Source organism: Symphalangus syndactylus, chromosome 8 (assembly GCF_028878055.3).
Source record: "Symphalangus syndactylus isolate Jambi chromosome 8, NHGRI_mSymSyn1-v2.1_pri, whole genome shotgun sequence".
Taxonomy (NCBI): Eukaryota; Metazoa; Chordata; class Mammalia; order Primates; family Hylobatidae; genus Symphalangus; species Symphalangus syndactylus.
In genome coordinates, this window is record NC_072430.2 from 11,876,945 (window position 1) to 11,901,210 (window position 24,266).

The 24,266-nt window shown below is 57.1% G+C and overlaps 1 protein-coding gene across 9 annotated transcripts in view; it reads right to left on the reverse strand.

Moving 5' to 3' along the window:
- PACS2 (phosphofurin acidic cluster sorting protein 2) overlaps window positions 1-24,266 on the reverse strand; it is an 86,747-nt gene that overhangs the window by 51,048 nt on the left and 11,433 nt on the right. The window lies entirely within an intron of this gene.

Here is a 24,266-nt window from a genome sequence, read left to right on the forward strand (position 1 = left end):
GAGGCAAGGCACGGCTCAGCCTTGGGGCTCCGCCCTCCCTCAGAACGCGGCCCTGTGCCGTCCCAGCACTGCGTCACCCTGGGAGCCTGCACCCTGGGGTGCAGGGTGGGGTGTGACTGCCTGGGTGGCCCCAGGATGTCACAGGGCTTCCTATGACTGCCTGGGCGGCCCCAGGACGTCACGGGGCTCCAAGACGTCACCCCAGCTGTCCCTGCACATGGCGGGCGCCCCTCAGCATCCATTGGCTGCCGGGCCAGAGGTCCCATCTCCTGAAGGCCCCTGAGGGTGAGCCTCCCTCCCACAGAACTCACTCAGTGTGGGCCTGTGGACAGGCAGGTAGGAGGGATGACGGGCCACAAAGAGAAGATCTGAGAGTCCTAAGCCAGCTCCCAGCTGTGAGAGCACAGGCCTCCCCTCTCCCACGGCCCTGTCCAGCCCCAGGCCCCCCGCCCATAGCTGGGATACACTTTCCCCCAACCTTCCTTCTGTTCATTTCCCCTCCGCCATTCTGTCCTGAGGCCACTGGAGTCCTGGAGACGCCAGGGACAGTCTGAAGGACACACCCAGTGTCCAGGGCTGTCCCTGAGGAGTGGAGCGGTGTAGACCCTACCCTCCACTCTGCCTAGTGCTGCCCCGTGTGAACATGCATCTCCCTGAGGCATCTGCCGTACACACGCCAGGGCCCCAAATCCACGCAGTGAAGATGCCCACACCACCCACCCATGCCTGAAGGTGTGTAGGGTGCAACGCCCACACTGGCAAGCTTTCTAGAAACTTTGGCACAGCTCTCTTTGAAGCTTGGCTCATTTTTCTTCTTGCTCAGGACAGCAGAAGGGTGAAGGCACCACCGTCCAGATAGGGATGGCACTGCCTGACCCGCCCGGCTTCAGGCTCCAAGACCAACAAGTTCTGAGTGGCTGTGTCTGTGCTGGGGACACTTTCCCTTGTGGAAGTCTGGACTTGTGGTACCCACCTCCTGGGCTGGTGCTTGGCCCTCAAAGTATGAATGTGAAACACCAGAACAGGCGCCAGACACAGCCAGGCCATGGAACGCAGCCACCCACCAGTGCCACAGTGGCTGCTGCATGCTTCCGTCTCCACCCCTGGGCACTGGGTGTGGACATGGCGGTGGGAAGGCAGGCCCAGGCCCTTCCAGCACACATCCCTGCCCCCAGGCAGCGGGAGCACTAGATGGATACAGCCTGTGTATGACTGCCTGGGTGGCCCCAGGACATTACAGGGCTTCCTGAGCACCTGTCAACCCATTTGTAAAATGGAGACCACGGAGACCCCACTCCCATCCTAGCTGCTCAGGTGATGATGGCGACACTGTCTACACTCCACTGAGCTGCTGAGAGAAGCCAAGGGGCAGATACCAGAGCTCCCTGGGTGGGACGCGCCTGATTTGACAGCAGGGCAGCAGGTGGGAGGTGCAACAGGGACAGCGGACGGCGGGCAGTGGGGGAGCCATGCAGGCGGGGGTAGGGAAGCTATGCAGGCAGAGGTGGGGGAGCCGTGCAGATGGTGGGGGGGATGTCATGCCGGCGGGGGTGGGGGAGCCGTGCAGACTGTGGGGGGGATGTCGTGCGGCGGGGGTGGGGAACCATGCAGATGGCGGGGGGATGTAGTGCGGGCAGGGGTGGGGGAGCCGTGCAGACTGGGGGGGAAGTCGTGAGGGCAGGGGTGGGGGAGCCGTGCAGACTGGGGGGGAAGTCGTGAGGCAGGGGTGGGGGAGCCATGCAGACTGTGGGGGGGATGTCGTGCGGGCGGGGGTGGGGGAGCCGTGCAGACTGGGGGGGGGAAGTCGGGTGGGGGTGGGGGTGGGGGTGGGGGCGGGGGCGGGGGTGGGGGAGCCATGCAGATGGCGGGGGGGATGTCATGCGGGCAGGGGTGGGGGAGCCGTGCAGACTGTGGGGGGAATGTCATGCGGCGGGGGTAGGGGAGCCGTGCACGCAGGGCCACGGGGTGCTCTCTGCAGACAGGGCTGCAGACGCGAGCAGTGCCTGACAGCCACCAAAGTCACCAACTGGGCTGTGTGATTCTGCATGGGACCAAGTCATGCACAGGGCGGCCTGTTCCAAACAAGATCGGGTCAGTGTAGCTCATAAAAGCAGCACAGGACTAACCCGGAAATGCGTCTGCTTTCCAACACTGGAAGACAGACCTACCCAGGTCAGAAGATGTTTTATTTTTCTGAGTTCCAAATTCGATGTTTTTAAGTCCAGCTTTTTAGGTAAACAGGCATGGAGCTTAAACAAGCCTACTACAGACATCTCTGTCAGAGTCCTTCAATTCATTCCCCGAGCTGCAGTCAGACCATCCACTGTCACCCGTCAGTGTTTGTGCGCACAAGGTGCACTCCGAGGCCACCTGTGAGCTTTAAAGTCATTCTCATACTCAGTATATCGCAAAATAAGTTAGGCATTAAGTCAGAGTCTCCTAGGACTTGGCAGAATCGCTGAAGGGCCTGGCCTGAGGGGGGCTCCTCCAGCGGGGACCCTTGCCCTGGCTCCACCCCACTCCACTGGGGCTGCCCGGATTCCCACAGACTCTCTCTTACTCAACAAAATGCAAGAGGAAAAAAGACAGAGGAGAGAGACTAAGAGAGAGGTGATATGAACCAAGATAGACCATATGCTGGGTCACACCACAAATCCTTCACAAATACAAAAGAGCTGATATCACAAAGAATACGTTCTCTGACCAAAATGGCGTTAGACTAGCAATCTATCACAGAAAGATGGCGAGGAATCCTCTTGGGATGCTTGGGAAACTAAAAAACAATAACCTATGGCTCAAAGGAAGTCTGAAAGGAAATCAGAGAACACTCTGAATGGAATGGAAATGAAAACGTAGCACGTTAATCTGCCGGGTGCAGCTAAAGCAGTTCTGACATGAGAATTTATAGCATTAAGTGCTTACGTCAGAAAAAAGATTCAAATACACAATCTAAAGATTCCATTTTTTTTTTTTTTTCTCGAGATGGAGTCTCGCTCTGTTGCCCAGGCTGGAGTGCAGTGGCGTGATCTCGGCTCACTGCAAGCTCCGCCTCCTGGGTTCACACTATTGTCCTGCCTCAGCATCCCGAGTAGCTGGGACTACAGGTGCCTGACATCATGCCCGGCTGATTTTCTGTATTTTTGGTAGAGACGGGGTTTCACCATGTTAGGCAGGATGGTCTCGATATCCCGACCTTGTGATCCACCCGCCTCGGCTTCCCAAAGTGCTGGGATTACAGGCGTTGAGCCACTGCACCCAGCTAGATTCCATCTTTTTTTGAGATAGAGTCTCGCTGTGTTGCCCAGGCTGGAGTGCAGTGGTGTGATCTCAGCTCACTGCAACCTCCACCTCCTGGGTTCAAGCAAGTCTCATGCCTCAGCCACCCAAGCAGCTGGGATTACAGGTGTGCACTACCACGCCCAGCTAATTTTTTATATTTTTCATGGAGACAGGATTTTACCATGTTGGCCAGGCTGGTTTCGAACTCCTGACCTCAGGTGATCCACCCACCTCAGCCTCCCAAAGTGCTGGGATTACTGGGCCACCACGCTCAGCCCTAAGTTTCCATCTTAAGAAACTAGAAGAACATATTAAACCCCAAGGAAGCAAAAGGAAGGAAATTATAATGATAAAGACGAACAACTAAACTGAAAATAGATAAACAATAAAATAAAACCAAATGCTAGTTCTTGGGAAAATTAATAAAATTCATAAAACCTCTACCCAAACAAAGAAGAAAGTAGACAAAAGTTGCCATTATCAGAAGTAAGGAAAGAACTACAGACCTTACAGACTACTGGGAAATACTGCAAACAACTTCATGCACAAAAATCTGACTACTTTGATAAAATGTACCCATTTTCATTTCCCTAGAAAGCCACAAACTACTGAAACTCAGCACGATGAAACAGATAGCTGGTGTAGTCCTACACCTATTAAATAAATTGAATTAATAGTTTAAAATTTTCTGGGCTGGGCACAGGAGAATCACTTGAACTGGGGAGGCAGAGGTTGTAGTGAGCTGAGATCGTATCACTGCACGCCAGCCTGGGGGACAGAGTGAGACTCTGTCTCAAAAATAAATAATTAAATCTTCCAAAAAAAAAAAAAAAAAACCTCCAGGCAAATTCAACCATATATTAAAAGTCGAGGCAGGGCAGGGTGGCTCACACCTGTAATCCCAACACTTTGGGATGCTGAGGTGGGTGGATCACTTGAGCCCAGGAGTTTGAGACCAGCCTGGGTACACAGGGAGACCCTGTCTCTACAAAAAATATAAAAATTAGCCAAGTACGGCAGCACACATCTGTAGTCCCAGCTACGTGTTGGCCAGGCCTGGTCTTGAACTCCTGGCCTCGAGTGATCTGCCCACCTCGGCCTCCCAAAGTGCCAGGATTATAGGCGTGAGCCACCACGCCCGGCCGCAGATCACATATTTGACAAACATTTTATCCAGAATATGTAAATATATGAACTCTCAGAACTCAACAATATGAAAACAAACAAGCTAATAAAAAGTGAGAAGAGCCTGTAGTCCCAGCTACTCGGAAGGCTGAGGCAGGGGAATTGCTTGAACCAGGGAGGTCAAGGTTGCAGTGAGCTGAGTTTGCGCCACTGCACTCTAGCCTAGGTGACAGAGCAAGACTCCATCTCAAAAAAAAAAAAAAAGTGAGCAAAATATTTGAACAGACGTTTCACCAGAAAAGATACATTGGTAGCAAATAAGCACACGAAAAGATGCTCAAAATTATTAGTTATTAGGGAAATGCAAATTAAAACCAAACGAGATCCCAACTACACCTATTAGAATGGCTTAAAAAACACGAAAAATAAAAAAGCTAATACCAAATGCTGGTGAGGAGGCAAAACCACTGGGACTTCCCTACACCCTGAACGCGCGGAACGCCACATGGCAGAGTCACTGAAAAGCAGTCTGGCGGTTTCTTACGAAGTTAAACATACAGGACCCAGCAATCCTACCCCTTGGAATTGGTCCAAGGGAAGTAAAAGCATGTGTCCCTACACAGATCTGTAAGGCACATTCACAGCAGCTCTATTCATAACCGCCACCCACTGGAAACCCAGATGTCCTTCACACAAAGACAAGGACATTTTGGTACACTGTGCAACGGAATACTACTCAGCAACAGCTAGGAACGGATCATTGATACACGATAGGATGGGTCTCAAAGGCATCGTGCTGAGTGAGAGACACCTGTGTCAAGAGGGCACACACCATTTTTGTCCATCTCTATGGCACTCTGGAAAAGGCAGAGCTGGAGGGACAAGGCCAGGTCAGCAGGGCAGGCGGCTGCTGGGGACTGTTTTGGGTGGACTGCCCAGTGTTCTGTGCCTGGTTGTGTGGTGGGTGTTAAGCTCAGAGCTGCATACGGAAAAAGGCGTGAGGGGTGAACCTTCACCATTAACAATACTGTCTTTTTTTTTTTTTAAGACAAGAGTCTTGCTCTGTCACCCAGGCTGGAGTGCAGTGGTGCGATCTTGGCTCACTGCAACCTCCGCCTCCCGGGTTCAAGCAATTCACCTGCCTCAGCCTCCTGAGTAGCTAGGACTACAGGCGTGCACCACCACGCCCAGCTAATTTTTTGTATTTTTACTAGAGACGGGGTTTCACCATATCAGCCAGGCTGGTTTTGAACTCCTGACCTCAAGTGATCCGCCCGCCTCGGCCTCCTGAAGTGCTAGGATTACAGGTGTGAGCCACTGCGCCTGGCCTACCAGATGATACCGGCAATGTTTTTGTTTTATTAAAGACAGCCACAAGACACATATCAACCAATTGCAAACAAGAAGCTCTACTATGGCTGGGCACAATCACACCTGTAATCCCAGCACTGTGGGAGGCCGAGGCGGGTGGATCACTTAAGCCAGGAGTTCGAGACCAGCCTGGCCAACATGGTGAAACCCTGCCTCTACATAAAAATACAAAAATTAGCTGGGCGTGGTGGGGCGCACCTGCAGTCCCAGTTACTTGGGAGGCTGAGGTGGGAGGATCACCTGAGCCAGGAGTTGGAGGCTGCAGTGAGCTGTGACTGCACCACTGTACTCCAGCCTGGATGACAGAGGACTCTGTCACACACACACACACATACACACACAGAGGCAGCAGCGTGGATCCTGCTGTGGATGAACTAATTGTAAACAAGAAAACTCACGAGAGGCATTTGGGGAGTGGGCAGGTACTGCAAGATTTCCCTTCCTCACCACTCAGGCTTCCACGCTCGTTTCCAGAAGCTCACATTCCTTACATTTGTTTGACTTGGGGCTGGGGGTGAGTCCAGTGCTCACCATCTACGCAGCACAGCCCAGTGCCCCCTCCCCCAAGATGCTCATCACAAAAACAGCAGGCTATGCCTCCCCGTCCCTAGGGAGGGGCTCCTCTCTGCACGCTTGGAAGGAAAAAGTCGCAGCTCGCGGTCCCGTAGTAGACAGATCCTGCCCAGGGGGGACGTGGCTGCCCCTCTCAGGCCTGTCTCTGCTGTCACTACACACAGCTACAGCCACCGTGCAAACACTGGAAGAATAAGAAGCTCTAGCCTGGGCACACGGGAAGACTCTGTCTCTACAACATAAATAAAATAAGGAATAAAAAGAATCATTTGCATTCAGAAACTGTGCAGATAAACAAAACATGTTATTTGCTTATTATCCACAGTCGGTTCTGAGGGCGAGGCCTAAAGGTTTGCCTAGACCAGGCGCACCACGCTTGGCCCTGAGAGAATCATAACAAAGACACCAGAAAACCTACAGAAGACGATTCATCACCAGCCTGCCGCTGTGTTCAGGACACCTTGCAGCTGTAATAGATTCAACAGCAACGAAAGGGAAGCAAAGCTTATTTTAAAAACAACTCAATATAAAATAAAATCACAGTGACAGGTGGAAACTCAACGTTCACATCCAAGACGACCTACTGAATGCCCCAGTGCTATCTCTTTCCTCTTCTATTGTGTCTGCTCGAAATAGGTGAATAAAAGAGCCAACTTGAATCCGAATCCCACAGAATAGAGGCTTCTGTTTTGTTTTCTGACAGAGAGAAGCGAGAGGCATACAGGAAAAGTTCAGAGTGATACACAGAAACCCACAGGCCTGCCAACAAGAGTGAGCAAACGTTCTCCACACTTGGGATCTGTTTAAAGAAATAAACGGGCCTGACCACAGAAACACACGGTGTGCTCTCCACGCCAGCCCCATTTCTTCCCCTCTGCAGGCACTGCAGGCCTCAGCAGCGGGTGTCTCTATGCGTGGCCGAGACTGCCAGCTGTCTCCAAGCTCCATTCTCCAGCCCCCCATCCCTTGGTAGCAAGCCTCCCCATGCTAGCTGGGTGACGGTGACAGCTGCCCGGCCAGAGATGGGGCAAGGGTGCTGAGCAAGCAGCCCCGCCAGGGGCCCTGAGCAGAGGCAGCAGGCTCACCCCAGGCAGCAGGCCCTGCCCACTCCTTTCACCCTGGTTGCAAGGGCAGGTCCCAGGCAGCCACCACGGACCCAGAGGCAGAAGCCAAGCCAAGGACAGGAGATGCCCTGGCCAGCCCTGGACCACGGACACCTGCACCACTACACAGGTGGCAAGAAGCACCAGCTCAGCCAGCCCTTCATTCCTGGCTCTGGTACAGAAAAGTCACCTGTGCTCTAGACCAGAGGTCCCCAACCCCCAGGACGGGTTCCTGGCCTGTTAGGAACTGGCCACACAGCAGGAGATGTGCACTGGGGAGAGAGCATTCCCACCTGAGCTCCGCCTCCCGTCAGGTCAGCGGGGCATTCAAGTCTCACAGAAGAATCCTATTGTAACTGTGCAGCATTCGAGGGATCTAGGCTGCACACTGCCTATGAGAACCTGACGGCTGATGACCGGAGGTGGAACAGTTTCATTGGAAACCATTCCTGTCACCCTCTGTGGAAAAACTGTCTTCCACAAAACCGGTCTCTGGCGGCAAAAAGGTTGGGGACCACTGCTTTAATCCATCCCACTCCCCCATTTGTTCCTTCCTCTTTTTCACAACGAGATTATTATCCATTTGGAGTTGTGTGTGTGTTGTGAGTGATTGCATTTTATTTCCTACGTGAATGTTCAATTATCAACAAACCATTTACCTAAAAGTATATCCTTTCCTCACGGATGAATGAGGCCATTTCTTTTTTTTTTTTTTTTTTGAGACAGAATCTCAGTCTGTCCCCCAGGCTGGAGTGCAGTGGCGCAATCTCGGCTCACTGCAAGCTCCGCCTCCTGGGTTCAGGCCATTCTCCTGCCTCAGCCTCCAGAGTAGCTGGGACTACAGGTGCCTGCCACCACGCCCGGCTAATTTTTTGAATTTTTAGTAGAGACGGGGTTTCACCAGGTTAGCCAGGATGGTCTCGATCTCTTGACCTCGTGATCCACCCACCTCGGCCTCCCAAAGTGCTGGGATTACAGGCGTGAGCCACCGCCCGGCCGAATGAGGCCATTTCTGAAGCACATTATGATCGTGTGTGTTTCTGCTGGTACATTCCATTAGTCAATGTTCATGCTTCTGCCAATTCCATATTGTTTTAACTAGCATAGCTAATTTAAATCAATTTGTATCTGCTAAGGAAAATACTCCTTCTTAGCCAGACACGGTGGCTCACATTTGCAATCTCAGCACTTTGGGAGGCCAAGGCGGGTGGATCACCTGAGCCCAGGAGCTCAAGACCAGCCTGGGCAACATGGTGAAACCCCATCTCTACAAAAAATACAAAAATTGGCCGGATGTGGTGGCTCATGCCTGTAATCCCAGGACTTTGGGAGGCCGACGCGGGCGGATCACCTGAGGTCACGAGTTTGAAACCAGCCTGGCCAACACGGTGAAACTCCTCTCTACTAAAAATACAAAAATTAGCCAGGCATGTTTGCTACTTTATTACGCTTTTCCAATCAGCTTCTGGCTTTTGTTAATATTCAATTAAGACTTGTTCTTGGCCGGGCGCGGTGGCTCAAGCCTGTAATCCTAGCACTTTGGGAGGCCGAGGTGGGCGGATCACGAGGTCAGGAGTTCGAGACCATCCTGGCCAACATCGTGAAACCCTGTCTCTACTAAAAGTACAAAAAAATTAGCAGGGCGTCGTGGCAGGCGCCTGTAGTCCCAGCTACTCGGGAGGCTGAGGCAGGAGAATGGCGTGAACCCGGGAGGCAGAGCTTGCAGTGAGCCGAGATGGTGCCACTGCACTCCAGCCTGGGGGACAGAGCCAGACTGTGTCTCAAAAAAAAAAAAAAAAAAAAAAAAAAAAAGACTTGTTCTTTGTCATCTCCATTCCTTTTTTTTTTTTTTAATAGAGACAGAATCTTGCTCTGTCACCTAGACTAGAGTGCAGTGGTGCAATCACAGCTCACTGCAGCCTTGAATCCCTGTGCTCAGCAGACCCTCTCCCTTCAGCCTCCCAAAGTGCTAGGATTACAGGCAGGAGCCACCACACCTGGCCCTGCTGCCTGCTGGCCTTTTCTTCTTCTTTTTTTTTTTTTTTTGGAGACCAAGTTTTGCTCTTATTGCCCAGGCTGGAGTGCAGTGGTACGATCTTGGCTCACTGCAACCTCTGCCCCCGGGTTCAAGCCATTCTTTTGCCTCAGCCTCCCAAGTAGCTAGGATTACAGGTGCATACCACCACACCCGGCTAATTTTTGTATTTTCAGTAGAAATGGGGTTTTCCCATGTTGGCTAGGCTGATCTCAAACTCCTGACCTCAGGTGGCCTCCCAAAGTGCTAGGGTTACAGGCATGAGCCACCACACCCAACCCTGCTGGTCTTTTTGAAGCACCTGGTCTCGCTCTGAGTGGCAGTGGAATAGCGTCCCCCACTTTCCATCTTTGGTAGCATTCACTTAGCTACAGGAACCACCATAAACATCAAAGGGCCAAAGTGACAGCCACGGGTCCCCAGGAACTTGCAAAGCAGGGGCTGAGGGGCACCTCTGAAGTCAGCCTGGGTTGGTCAACAAAGCCACAGAGGCGCCCTCAGCCCAGAGGCCTGGATACCTGCAGCCAGTTGAAGGCAGGAGTGAGCACCTCTGGTTGTGGGGCCAGGCTCAGAGAGGACAGCAGCTGGGTGGGTGGAAGGAGGGGAGAGAGTAGGAAGACAGGGAGGCGAGAGGGAGGGAGACGAGCGGGGAGATGGCACAATGAAGCCAGGGAATTCCAAGGGCCTTCAACAGACACCAGGACCCCTGCTGGCCTCGCCACTTTAGAGCTGTCCTTTCCTGGCGGATGCCTGGGGACCCAGTGGCATGGGGCACTGCTAGGCCTGGGCACCCGAAGGCAGGGGTCAGTCATGCAGGTCACAGGCACACGGTCACAGTCAGGGTGGATGGACACCTGGCCCTGGGGCAGATGACCTGGGAACAGGAGGTGAGGGTCGACAGGGGACCTCCCTCCAGGGTCACTCTGGGAACCCAGCAAGGATCACACTGGCCCTGGAGGACCCGGAATCCTGCACAGCCCCCAGGGACCTGGGGTGGGCGAGCTGTGGCAGGGTCAATAGGTCAGGGGAGGCCCCAGGAACAACGTGGGAAAGACAGCAAAGGAGAAACACCCCCTGGGAATGCCCCACCGCTGCCCCCCTCGGCAGGGACTTCCGGGAGAAGGAAGGCACCATATCCCAGCACCCCAGTTTTTGTGAGTTACAGAACAAGTGACATTTCAGGAAGGTCAGAGAAACCTGACTCAGCAGAAAGTGCCCCACGTGCGTGCCCTGCAAGGCATTTCCATGTCAGCTGGAAGGAGAGCAGCCAACACTCTCCAGGGCTGAGCAGAGCCCCAGCACCATGCAGCCCACAGCAGGCGAAGGGGAGGCTGGAAGTCCTCCGCAGGTCACTCCCCCGCTTCCTCCTCCAGGAAACCGGGCCAGCGCCAGGCCCCAGCCTGAGAACAGACCCCTCAGCCACCCAGCCTCAGATGGGGGCGGGGCAGGACCTCTGTGGATGAGGAGGCCAGAGACAGCGCGCCCAGCAGGACGCTCTCTGGGAGACGGAAACCCCCACCCACCCACTCCTGTGCATGATGCAAACCAGAGACTGGAGGGGCCCTGCTGCCCCTGGGTGTGCACATGTGGGGGCTGAGGCAGGTACCTGCGTCCCTATGACCAAGCGGAGCAAGGGTGGGCACCCCTTCAAACCACTGACTTCTGGAAGTCTGAGCTAGGACTCTGCGCCAGGCCCCCCAATTTTGTTCAGAGGCACAGAGGCCCTCGTCCAGGGGTGGGACAAGATCTCAGGGGCAGGTCTGGAGAGGCTCCCATCTCAGGAGGCTCAGGTGGGCCCTGGGGTTTGGAAACCACTTCCCATTTTGAACAGGAACCCAAAAGACGAGAGGCCTGAGCTCCTCCCAGGGTTGCCACCCAAGCCCAGGCAGGCATAGCAACGGGCTCAGCCAGCCCCAACCCACGAGGTTAACACTGGTGCACCCCCTGGCTTTGGGATTTAACTGTTTTTTTCTGGTAGGAAGGTAAACGGTGACAGCCTTATTTTGGAGAACAGCCTGATGATGTCTATTTCTCTTTTTTATTGTAGTAAATATATATAACGTAAAACTTGCCATTTAACCCATTTTTCAGCATACAGGTCAGTGGCACTAAGTGTGTGGATGCTGTTGTGCAGCCCTCACTGCCATCCATCGCAAGAACTCTCTTCACCTTGCACAACTGAAACTACCCATTCAACCCCAACTCCCCATTCCCACCTTCCCCGGCCCCTGGCATCACCATGCCGCACCATCCTACCTTCTGTCCCTATGAACGCAACAACTCTAGGGACCTGGTGCAAATGGGATCATATAGTGCATGTCCTCCTGTGACTGGCTTATTCCACTCAGCACAATATACTCAAGGTCCATCCACGCTGCAGCCTGTGTCTAGTTCCTTCCTTTTCAGGGCTAAGTAATATTCCACAGTGTTGAGGGCCACACTGTGCTGACTGAGGGCTGAGTGATGCTCCGTGGTGTGGAGGGCCACACTGTGCTGACTTGTTAGTCCGAGGATGGACACAGGCTGCGTCCATCACTCAGTCACCGTGAGGAAGGCTGCTGTGAACACAGGGTGCAGATCTCCCCTGGAGGCCCTGCTTCAGTGCTCCCGGGTTCTACTGAGAAGTGCAACTGCTAGGTCACACGGTAACTCTGACGGTAACTCTGTCTCATTTCCCGAGGGGCTGCCGTCCTGTTCCCCGCAACAGCTGCACCATGCTACATTCCCAGCAGCAGTGCACAGGGACCGGCTTTCACTCTGATTAACACTTCTACAACGAGGCCCCACAGGGGCCTCCCACAGGTAGGGCCCACAACCCCAGGAAGGAAGGCCAGACTCACCCAACAGCACACTCTGGCCCCGCTGGAGCATGGGGCGTGTGTGCTTTCATTCATTCACTCACTGAGTCCCTCTGGGCAGCCTCATCCTGCCGCCTGCCCCAGCCCTGTCCTCACTCGCTCCTGCGTGGACTCTGGTCACCTGAGGACGCTGCCCTCCAGACAGCAGCGTGGACCAGGATCTCTTCCGCCCCAGCCACTCCACGGGTGCCATCACTGCTGGGCTGCCTCCTGTGCTTGGCTCAAGGCCTCCTGGAGAGGCTGCGTGGCCAACTCTGCAGCCCTGGCAAGCGGCCGCGCCACTACCGAGGACAGCACAGAACCTGAGCAGGACAAGGGAGCACTTCATGGATTTCTGAGAAACGCACCAGGGCCCGGCTGGCCCTCGAGGCGCATGTCAACCCCACCACTTTCCTCCAGGCAGGCACCGGGGTGGGGGAGTGCACAGAGCACAGATGGTTAAGACCCCAGGCAGCTGGTCCCAAACCTGCTGACTGTGTTTTGTTGGAAGGGAAAACTGAGGAGCTTTTGTCTCCAGGAGCTGCCCCCTTGGTGCGGTCGCAAGCCTGCCCGCGTGGGAGCTGGGGCACTGTGGCGGCAGCTGGCCACACGCGCTCCATGCCCTGCTGCCCCTGGGCAGAGGAATGTCACAGGCTGGTGCCCCAAGTGCTCAGCCCACGCCCTGCCATCCCCAGGCTCCAGGTGCCTGCACAGCCATCCTCGCAGCTGGGCCCCAGGGCACCGCCGTCCTCACGGAGAGAGTTCCACGGGGCTCTCTGCTCCTGCATCACCAGCACTTACTACCTAGCCTGTCCCAAGTCTTGGCCGGGCGGCCCAGGGCGGCTGCCAGCTCTTGCCAGCCTCACTCAGCTTTCTCTGATGTCCAGCCTTATCTGGACACAGCTGCTCCCTGCTAATGAGGACAGAAGGTCAGGGTGCCTTCTCCGTGTCCTCGCCGGCCAGTGGTCAGGGCCAAGGTGGCGCTGTGGAGTGAGAGGGATAGGCTCAGCCAGGTGCCTCATGGACAGACTATACCGAGGGCTAGGACCACTGGGTCTCCATGCCTGGGCCCAGTGAGGGGCAGTCTCAGCAGAGGCCAGCACTGCCCATGAGGGAGGGTGAAGAGGTGGTCCCCACCTGCCCCAGAATAGGGGAAGGAACTGACGGTGCCCGAGTCAGCACATCACAGCCACACCAGGCGCTGGCCACAGTGTCACAGCCACACCAGGCGCTGGCCACAGTGTCACAGCCACAGCAGGCACCAGCCAGAGTGCATCACAGCCACAGCAGGCACCGGCCAGAGCGTCAGAGCCACACCAGGCACTGGCCACAGCATCAGAGCCACACCAGGCGCTGGCCACAGCATCAGAGCCAGAGCAGGCACCGGCCAGAACGCATCACAGCCACACCAGGTGCCGGCCACAGCGTCACAGCCACAGCAGGCGCCGGCCACAGCGTCACAGCCACAGCAGGCGCCGGCCACAGTGTCACAGCCACACCAGGTGCCGGCCAGAGCGTCAGAGCCACACCAGGCGCTGGCCTATGGGGGCCAAGCTGAGCCCAGGGTGCCTCTGGGAGCACCACGGCTCCAGGAATAGCATCTGCCCCACAGCAGGGAAGCCTCCAAGGTGGCTGTGAGAACAATGCTGCAAATGCACGTCTAGCCCTCAGCGCTGGGCTCCACCACGCCATGCATTCCAGTCAGCCTGTGGCAAGGCTGGGAGCTGCCGGCCATTGTCTAGGCTGGGTCCAGCCATCAGGAGGCCCTGTCCTCAGAGCTGCTGGGCCTGTACTTCTGTCTCAGTCACCCAAAGGCCCAGGGACCATTCCCTGTTCCTCTACCTCCAGCCCAGCAGTCCCAGGCACAGGTGTGCAGGTGTGCAGTGTGCCTCACCAACAGCTGGAGGGGAACCCCACCCCATAGAGGGGAGCCCTCCCAGCTCTGTTCCCACCTCCCGTACCATACACACACGCCCGAGGCGCCAGACCAGAGGGGCTCTGGGAAAAGATCCCACAGCTCCCCCCGCGGTGCACGTTATGAGCTGCGTTCCATCTGGGTCTGTGCTCAGTGACTTGCGTGGCCACGTGCACCTGTGAGGATGACCACGAGCCTGGGCTAACTCAGCTGTGGGCACCGAGCACACACTGGGCCTCAGGTGGAGATCTACGTAGACACTGGCCCTCAGGTGGAGATCTATGCAGACACTGGCCCTCAGGTGGAGCTCTATGTAGACACTGGCCCTCAGGTGGAGATCTATGTAGGCACTGGCCCTCAGGTGGAGCTCTACGCAGACAGAGGGAAGAGGGTGAGGCCCTGCACATACTTTCTGCTGCTCAGGATGGAGCCAGGTCTGGTCTGCGTCAGCCTCAAGGTGGCAACAGCTCTCTCCTTCCCGTGCCCTCCTGGCCACGCTGCCCTGGAGTCAGGTGGGGTCTGTGGGCTGACCCACTCGGCTGGCTGGCACTGCCTCTGCAGCCAGGGCCCACTCCCTCGGCCCTGGAGTCTGGCAGGAGGAGGTGTCAGGGGAAGGCAGACAGATGGACCCAATGCAGGAGGAGGCAGGCTGAGCAGGCGGGGGCCACTGCCTGTGGGCAGTCACGCCAAGGGGAAGCCAGGCAAGGCTCTAGATGAGACAGGGCATCGTGGACAGGCCCAGGCCCCCAACACCCCATGACCACCCCCAGGCTGGACATTCCACATGGCCCCAGGCAGGAAGGGACCTGACAGGTGTCTCCCAGCAGGAATGGGCCCTGCCCAGCAAGGGCGTTTCTGTGCAGGGGCTATTTTAGCACAGATGAGGCACAGGCAGGTGCTTGTGACAGCTGGGGGAGGCTCCCAAAACCCCCTCTGGGAAGGCCTGTGGGCCAGGCCTTGCACTGCAGGCCTCTGGGACCAAGCCCCTGTCCTGGGCAGCCCTGCCATGGGCCACAGGCTGTGACTCAGTGAGGAGGGTAAGAGGCCAGGCCGGTCACCAGCCCTGGGTCTGCCTGGACCTTTGGGCTGCTTTGCCAAAACCTCCCACCTCCTCCCTCCCCAGTGGCCCATGGGGCAAAGGGTGAAGAGTGGGCCTGCAAGAAGGTGTCCCAGGTTTTGGCACTTTCAGTGCTCAGCTTTCCCAAGTGGCTGCCGCAAGCCCAACGGGTCCCAGGAACATCCCCAGACTGCATGTCACTGGGCCCCAGCAAAGCCAGGTCACACAAGCCAGCACCCCAGGGAGCAGCCAGAACCTTCTGCCGAGACACTGTGCCCCCAGCAGGACAGGACGGCCAGGGACAGGCTTCCAGGACGGTCTGTCCAGCAGCCCAGGACTGGCCAGCCTGTGCCGCAGACAGCTAACACAGCAGTGGCACCATGGGAACGCCTGCAACGGGGCAGCTTCCCAGTGTAGTGTCCCCGCCTGGGGCAGGCCAGGGGAGGGCAGAACCAGCAACTGCTCCGCACAGGGCACGGCTGTGGGCAGGAGGATGACTCCAGCTGTCAGGTGAAGAGAGGGAACCAGGAGCACCTGCAACAGGAGGTGGTGGGGAACAGGGCCAGGGTGTGTGTACATGTGCGTGGGTGTGTGCACGTGTGTGTGCCGGAGTGGGTATGTGTCTCTCTCACAGGGCGTGTGCGCGCGTGCACGGGTGTGTGCACATGTGTGTGTGCCGGAGTGGGTATGCGCCCCTCTGTCTCTCTCAGGGCGTGTGCGCGCGTGCGTGGGTGTGTGCACGTGTGCGTGTGCCGGAGTGGGTATGCGCCCCTCTCTCTCTCTCAGGGTGTGTGTGCGCGTGCGTGGGTGTGTGCACGTGTGTGTGTGCCGGAGTGGGTATGCGTCTCTCTCTCACAGGGCGTGTGCGTGTGTGCATGGGTGTGCGCACGTGTGTGTGTGCCGGAGTGGGTATGCATCTCTTTCTCTCACAGGGCGTGTGCGTGTGTGCGTGGGTGTGTGCACGTGTGTGTGTGCCGGAGTGGGTATGCATCTCTCTCTCTCACAGGGCGTGTGCGTGCGTGCGTGGGTGTGCGCACGTGTGTGTGTGCCGGAGTGGGTATGCATCTCTCTCACAGGGCGTGTGCGTGTGTGCGTGGGTGTGCGCACGTGTGTGTGCCGGAGTGGGTATGCATCTCTCTCACAGGGCGTGTGTGTGCGTGCGTGGGTGTGCGCACGTGTGTGTGTGCCGGAGTGGGTATGCATCTCTCTCTCACAGGGCGTGTGCGTGTGTGCGTGGGTGTGTGCACGTGTGTGTGCCGGAGTGGGTATGCATCTCTCTCACAGGGCGTGTGTGTGCGTGCGTGGGTGTGCGCACGTGTGCGTGTGCCGGAGTGGGTATGCATCTCTCTCACAACCCACACCAGTTGGTCGACACGGGCCCAGGATGGGTCTGCATCCACCCCCAGGGGCCCAGCACACGCTCCACAGAGAGGAGAAACCATGACGCAGCCCACAGGAGTGGAGCCTGGGGAGGGGACAGAGCATAGACTGGGCACCCCCACAAAAAAGTGGTGGGACAATGGTAGGGGCATGAAACTGTCTCAGATTTCTTCTCTGCCCCACATCAAGAGGATGCACTTAGGACCAACTTCTTGTTTAGGAATCAAGGCTGCTCCCCTCCAGGGAGTCTCAGGAAGGTGTCTGTAACCTACTGGCCCCTGGGGGCAGGAGAGGGACCAGAGGATGGAACTGCTGTCCTGCGGGGGACTCAGACCTCAGAATCCACCTCCTGGGCTCCAGGTCTGTGGACCGCCCACGAGAGGACCAGGCAGAGGCCCAAAGCAGGACCTGGGCTGTGGCCCCGCAGAGAAGCCATGTAGTGCCTGAGGAGGGAGCTCCCACTTGGGAAGAAGTGGGTCAGACACAAAACCTTCCCAACTCAGCCCCAGCCACCGAGCCCCACCACTGCCTGTGCCCTCAGCTGTCACATGCTCAGGGGAGGATCAGCACAACTTCCCATGGGGGTTTTCAGAAACCCAACTGCTTCCTGTGTGGCCTCAGCCCCGGAGGTGGTTGGCCACACAGGCACACCCTGAACACGGCCGAGGGGGCCACCTGCTCCTCTCACTCCTCACTGATACCACGGGCACCAGGCAAAACCCCCGTGCTCCGTGTTGTGGGTCTGGGACTAGCCAGCAACATTTCTCAACACAGCCCACAGAGGGGAGGACCACTGTGCTTCCCGGCACCAGTGAGGGCCTAGGAGGGGCTCCCCATGGAAGGAGACGCAGACACGGAGGCACAGGCAGCCCCACGGCGAGGCACAGGACAGTGACCGAGCAGCTTCCACCCAAGGAAGGAGATGCAATGTCTGACTGAGGATTCTTCCAAAACAAGAAGAGAGATGCTTGCATTCAGTGAGTCCCAAGGAGGATCAAAAGCAATGTTGGTAACAAATCCGCACCAAATCAAAATAAAAACACTAAAAGCAACCACAGAGCATACATGTGTCCTGCAAGGAACAAGGAGCAGGCTGATCGCAGACTCCTCAAAACCACAACAGAGGCCAGAAGACAATAAAACAATCGTCAAAGTACAGAGGAGACAAAACTGTCAACCTAGAACTCTGTGATCCCCAAGTGTGAGGGGGACAAAAACGCCATCTTTAGGCACTGAAAGATTGAAAGAGCTTCTGAAGGATGTGCTCTGGGAAAACAAAAACTATCCTCGGGAAGGGCGGGGCCGAAGGTGAGCAAAGTTGCAGCAAAGCCACAGTCATCAAAGGCATTGCTGTTTCTCCTGCATTTCAGCTCTCCTTCTTTTGGAGGGTGGGAGGGTTGTTGACTATCCTTAACTGTCAACAGGCCTTTCACATTTTAAGCAAATCAGTAACAGTTAAAAGGACTACAGTGATTTCCTGGAGTGGGTAATACATAAAACTCAGGCCAGGCATGATGGTTCGTGCCTGTTAATCCCAACGCTTTAGGAGGCTGAAATGGGAGGATGACTTGGGCCCCAGAGTTTGAGGCTGCAGGGAGCTATGATCAGGCCACTGCACTCCAGCCTGAGCAACAGAGTGAGAACCTGCCTCAAAAATAAAAAGAAGTTCAATCAGTCTGATCCTGCCTTAACTTCCGAGGAGGAAATAACAAAACGTAGCAAAGGAAATACGTAATAAACAGAATCAAAATGATCAAAATGACAAGAATACATGCAACTATATCATCACACAGAAACACAGACTAAACTTGCCAGTTAAAAGCCAACCCAGGCTGGGCGTGGTGGCTCATGCTTGTAATCCCAGCACTTTGGGAGGCCAAGGCGGGCAGATCATCTGAGGTCAGGAGTTTGAGACCAGCCTGGCCAACATGGTGAAACCCCGTCTCTACTAAATATACAAAAATTAGCTGGGTGTGATGGCGCATGCCTGTAATCCCAGCTACTCGGGAGGCTGAGGCAGGAGATTCGCTTGAACTCTGGAGGCAGAGGTTGCAGTGAGCTGAGATTGTGCCACTGCACTCCAGCCTGGGCCACAGGATGACTCTGTCTCAAAAAAAAAAAAAAAAAAAGAAAAGAAAAAGAAAAAAGCCAACCCCAGCATCCAACAAAGCTCTTCACCAGAGCAAGGCTAGGCCCCGAGGACCCAGAAGGTTGACGTTACGTGAGGAGATGCCGGCAGAGGCTGCACGGGGCACAGCTGGCACAGAGATGGAGGTGGGAACGCGCTTAAGGCAAGAAGCAGGATTTGAGGTAAAGGCGAGGACAGAAATGACTGACCACGGGGCACTCGCCAGGAAGCTGAAACAAGGCCAGCCCTGGGTACCATGGCGATTGCCTAAGACAGGAAATGCGTGGGTGTCGGGTGGGGCCCCAGGATTCTGATGCCAGAGTCCCACGGTGCTCCATGGAGACAGGGGCGAGGGGTCATGCTGGTGTGGCCTAGGCTGCACTAGCTGCCACCCTGGGACCTGGGGTCCAGAGAGCGGCCACACACCCAGCTGGGTCAGGGCTGGCTGTGGCCCCACTCCCTCCCAGGAGGTGAGCATTTAGTGCTCAGAAAGAAAACTCTGCAGCACAGTAACCTTCCTCTGTGTGACCTCGTCTAAGGCATGACATCTCCACTATAATGAGCCTCCCGGAACCCACACGCCCTTCACAACCTCCTGTCCCCGTTCCTACGGACACACAGACCCCAGGTTTCTTGAAGGCTCCTGTCCCCGTTCCTACGGACACACAGACCCCAGGTTTCTTGGAGGCTCCTGTCCCCGTTCCTGCGGACACACAGACCCCAGGTTTCTTGGAGGCTCCTGCCCCCGTTCCTATGGACACACAGCACAGACCCCAGTCTTCTTTTTTTTTTTTTTTTTTGAGACAGAGTCTTGCCCTGTCGCCCAGGCTGGAGTGCAATGGCGCGATCTTGGCTCACTGCAAGCTCCGCCCGCTGGGTTCACGCCATTCTCCTGCCTCAGCCTCCCGAGTAGCTGGGAATACAGGCGCCCACCACCACACCCGGCTAATTTTTTGTATATTTAGTAGAGACGGGGTTTCACCATGTTAGCCAAGATGGTCTCGATCTCCTGAGCTTGTGATCCACCCACCTCGGCCTCCCAAAGTGCTGGGATTACAGGCGTGAGCCACCATGCCCAGCCAGACCCCAGTCTTCTTGGAGGCTCCTGCCCCTGTCCCTTCCCACACACGGACCCCAGGCTTCTCGGAGGCTCCTGCCCCCGTCCCTTCCCACACACGGACCCCAGGCTTCTCGGAGGCTCCTATCCCCGTTCCTTCCCACACACGGACCCCAGTCTTCTTGGAGGCTCCTGTCCCCGTTCCTTCCCACACACGGACCCCAGGCTTCTCAGAGGCTCTGGCTCAACCCTTCCTATTTCTCACTGAAATCCCCCAGCAGGCGTCCAGAGCCCACCCTGCACCTCCCAGGGCATCCCAGCTAGGCACTCAGCCCTGGCGTGGACGTGCAGACCACAGGGATGGGTTTCATCTCCTGGCTGTGTTTGGCTCGTGGGCTGGCACCACCACACCACAGCTCGAGTTCCAGGCCTGGACGCTCCTGCTGCACAGACCTCGCCCTCCTGGAAGGTGCCTGGTGGTCTCCTCTCCATGAGAAGCAGCACCACACGGCAGAGCTTGCTGCTGCCTGCGGTCCGGGAGCTGATGCACCTGAGCCCTGCGAGGCCCGTTGGCAAGTCACTCGGGAAGACTCCAGGTGCGCACCTAGACGAGGGGGCTGTCTGGACCTCCCTGAGCCATCATGAGAAGCCCCGCCCCCAAGCCCAGAAGGTGCCCGCCACTTGGCTGACACCAGAGCAGTCTCTCCAGAAGGTGCCCAGGACCGCAGCCCTCCACTCCACTGCCCCACGAGCCCAAGGATCTAGAGAACCCTAGACTCTCCCAGAGCTCCCGGAGACCCTGAACACCCCATTGACTGTCAGCCAGTTTGGACCCAGGATGGTTCTGGTGGGGCAGGAGCAGCAGGCAGGTGACAGCAGGCTGGCCCTGGTTCCAGGGACTTCTCTTCTGGGAAAGGCAACAGTTGCCAGGGAGCAAATCTTGAAGTGCCAAGTTGGGCACACAGGGCCCAAGGAAGCCGGGAGAAGACGGGGACAGAGATCGCACAGGGCAGCTGCAGCCAGGCCCCTGCAAACCACAGGTGCCCCCGCAAAGGCTTCTGTGCAGCCCACCCTGCTCCTGTACACACATTCGCTCCACAGCCGCCTCCTCTGCAGACAGATGAGGAGCAGCCCCAGAGGATGCAGCCAGCACCAGGGCCATGCTGGTCTCCAGGGCGCAGGGCCGGCCTCCAGGGAGTCCTCCCTCTAATCTCACTCCCAGTGCACTCCCCACTGCTCCCCTGAATTAACCCCACAGCAAGGTGGAGAAGATTCATCAAATGCCTACAGCGCCTATAATTCTCTGTTGCTACAAATTTCCCGACTGTGCAGCTCCGAATTATAATTGACCTCTCTCTCTAGGTCAATAATATGCAAAAGAGGTGCTGCCGGGCCATACTGGCAGTGAGAGAGAGGACTGCCGCCCTGCCTCGTGACCCTTAGATGCAACTGCAAAGACACCAGGCAAGAGATTCACTGGAATCTTTTTTTCTTTTTTTTTTTGAGACGGAGTCTCACTCTGTCACCCAGGCTGGAGTGCAGTGGCGCGATCTCGGCTCACTGCAAGCTCCGCCTCCCGGGTTCACGCCATTCTCCTGCCTCAGCCTCTCCGAGTAGCTGGGACTACAGGCGCCCGCCACCACGCCCGGCTAATTTTTTGTATTTTTAGTAGAGATGGGGTTTCACCGTGGTCTCGATCTCCTGACCTCGTGATCCGCCCGCCTCGGCCTCCCAAAATGCTGGGATTACAAGTGTGAGCCACGGCGCCCGGCCTTGGAATCTTTTTTTCAATGAGTCTAATCAAGCAAGGTTTTCTCTTCAATCTTAACACAAACGGCTAGTTGGAAATCCTAATGACGCTGCTGCCACTGTGCCCTGGGTGTTCAGGTCAGCAGAAAGGTGCTGAGTGTGGGAGTCCAGCCCACGCACCAAGACTTGGGCTGCTGGGAGGGCCGGGCCACAGTCTACCCCCAGGCAGTACCTCCAGCAAGTGCGGGGCACCTGTGGAATATTCCAGCTTCAGGGATGGCGAGCCCAGAGCACAACTGCTGCCAGTGTCCCCGAGAGCAGCCTCTGGGCCCCTGTTCTCTATGGCCATTCACACTGCTGGGCCCAGCGGCTGGAGCATCCGCGTCCAACTCACAGAGCAGCCACAGCCTGAGCTCCCTCCTCTCCTGAGAGCTGCTGAGCCCCAGGAAGGCCCAGGGGAGGCAGTGGGTGGTTTGCAGCAGGTTACCCACTATTGGGTTCACTTTCTGAAGGGACCACATTCTCCAGGAGGAGAGGTGAGGACAACCCTGGACAGCTGCCTCTTCCCCAGTCAAAGGAAAGCTGGCCACTCTGGGGGTTGGGGCAGGGGGCGCGGCATAAGCCCTGTGTCCTTTAAGAACTGCACCCCTCTCTTCTCTGTGCACCTCCACACCTAGGGAAACACTCAACCTCTGACCAAGAGTCACCCCCTAATCAGTGCTGGAAATTTTCCCACGGAATAACTGGAACCACTGCAGGGCCTGGTCCAATGAAGGTTGACGAATCCTGGGGGAGGCACTGTTCTGATAGAATCCGCAGCGAAACCTCCGGTGGCCTGGGCCAGTGAGCCAAGGCTCAGCTGTCAATGGTCCCTCGGGTGGCCTGGGCCAGTGAGCCAAGGCTCAGCTGTCAATGGTCCTGCTCCCTGGCAGGGAACCGCTCGAGCCACAGTCACAATCTCTGGATATCATGTTGCTAATTGAAGAAACCTCCAAAACCTTCGATAGCCCACCAGAGTCAGGTGCAGTCCGAGAGCCTGGCCAGCTGCCCTCTGCCCCCGCCACATCCTCCCCAGGTGAGTGCAGTGAGCAAGGGGCAGAGGCATGAGATGCACCACCCTGCCCCAAGCACAGGCTCCGAGCGCTAGTGGCAGACACCTGCTGTGATTCCTGGCCCTGCCCCCAGCACCATTTGACAGGACCACGGCAAGAGAACAACTCTGCCCCGGCCCCCGTCACCACTTGCCGAGGGTCTGAGAAGCAAGAGGATGGTGGAGGAGCTACCCACGGGAGCCGAGGTCCCCGCCCCTCAGGCCCACGATCCCCGATGCTCAGGCAGTGAGCGCAGCAGGCAGTAGCGGCAGGCGCTGACCTGGCCGGGCACATCCCCTCAGGCTACCACCACTGCAGCCTCTTGACCTTCCTGGACCCCTCCCCAAGGCCTGCCCTCCTTCCCCCTCGCTTCTGAGGCTCGCTCTGTGTGGCCAGGTCAGGCACACTGGCCTCCCAGCTGGTGAGATGCCCCTTGGCCCTGTGGCCTCGCAGCTGTTCTTTACGCCCAAAGCCAACACCTCCCGCAGGAGACAGCGACGCTGGACCTGATAGGTGCTGTATTTATAAATATACGCCACGCTGAGTTCCATTTCCAGCTGAAGCCGTAGCCAGGCGAGCCACGAGTGCGCTGATTCGGGTGTGGTGGCTTAACTTTCCAAGGCGCAACAACCTTGACGTCCAGCTAGGTGGGAAAAACAGGCAGTCCAGGGCCAAGCTGGAAACTGCAGGAGCCGAAGAACAGCAGGACTGACGGCAAGGGGCAGGCTGGCAGGGACTGGAGGCCGCCCAGGGCACCACAGCAGCTCCCACCAGGAGGAACAGCAGAGTCCTGGCCGCAGGGTGAACGTGCAGCTCACAGCAGCCAGCACGCTCAGGCCAGGAGAGCCCAGACCTCAGGGTGGGTCTTCATGGCCAAAGCTCCCCCTCCGCTCCCTGGCTAGGCCACATCCCAGGCTTGAGGTGGGGGAGGAAGGAGAGCCCTAGGCCAGACCGAGGGGCCTCATGACCTGACACCTGTGTGGCACACGGGCAGCCTGAGAATGTGGAAGGGCCACCCTCCCGGGCCCCACCACGGAGCACCTCCTAGAGGCACCGGTGGGCACTGACCGAAGCCTGAGCCGCCATCCCTCTCCTCGGCACTCAGAGGAACGAACAGCCCAATTCAGCACCGCACAAGGAAGGCCTGGCCCCGAGGGACTGCCTGCTAGCAGGGCATCGGCCTCCTGCCACTCACCCTCCTGAGGCGCTCCTGGGGCGACTGGGAAGATGCAGTATGTCTGGTATGTCCACCCTCAAACTGACCACGAGCGAGCTCATACGGAAGCCTCAGCTCCACTGCTGCGAAGGAGCCCCTGCCCCACCTGTGTCCAGGACCAGGAAGCGGGTGCGGGTCTCAGCTCCACTGCTTCGGGGGAGCCCCTGCCCCACCTGTGTCCAGGACCAGGAAGCGGGTGCGGGTCTCAGCTCCACTGCTTCGGGGGAGCCCCTGCCCCACCTGTGTCCAGGACCAGGAAGCGGGTGCGGGTCTCAGCTCCACTGCTTCGGGGGAGCCCCCACCTGTATCCAGGACCAGGGAGGCGGGCGCTGGTCTTGAAGCGGCCCTGG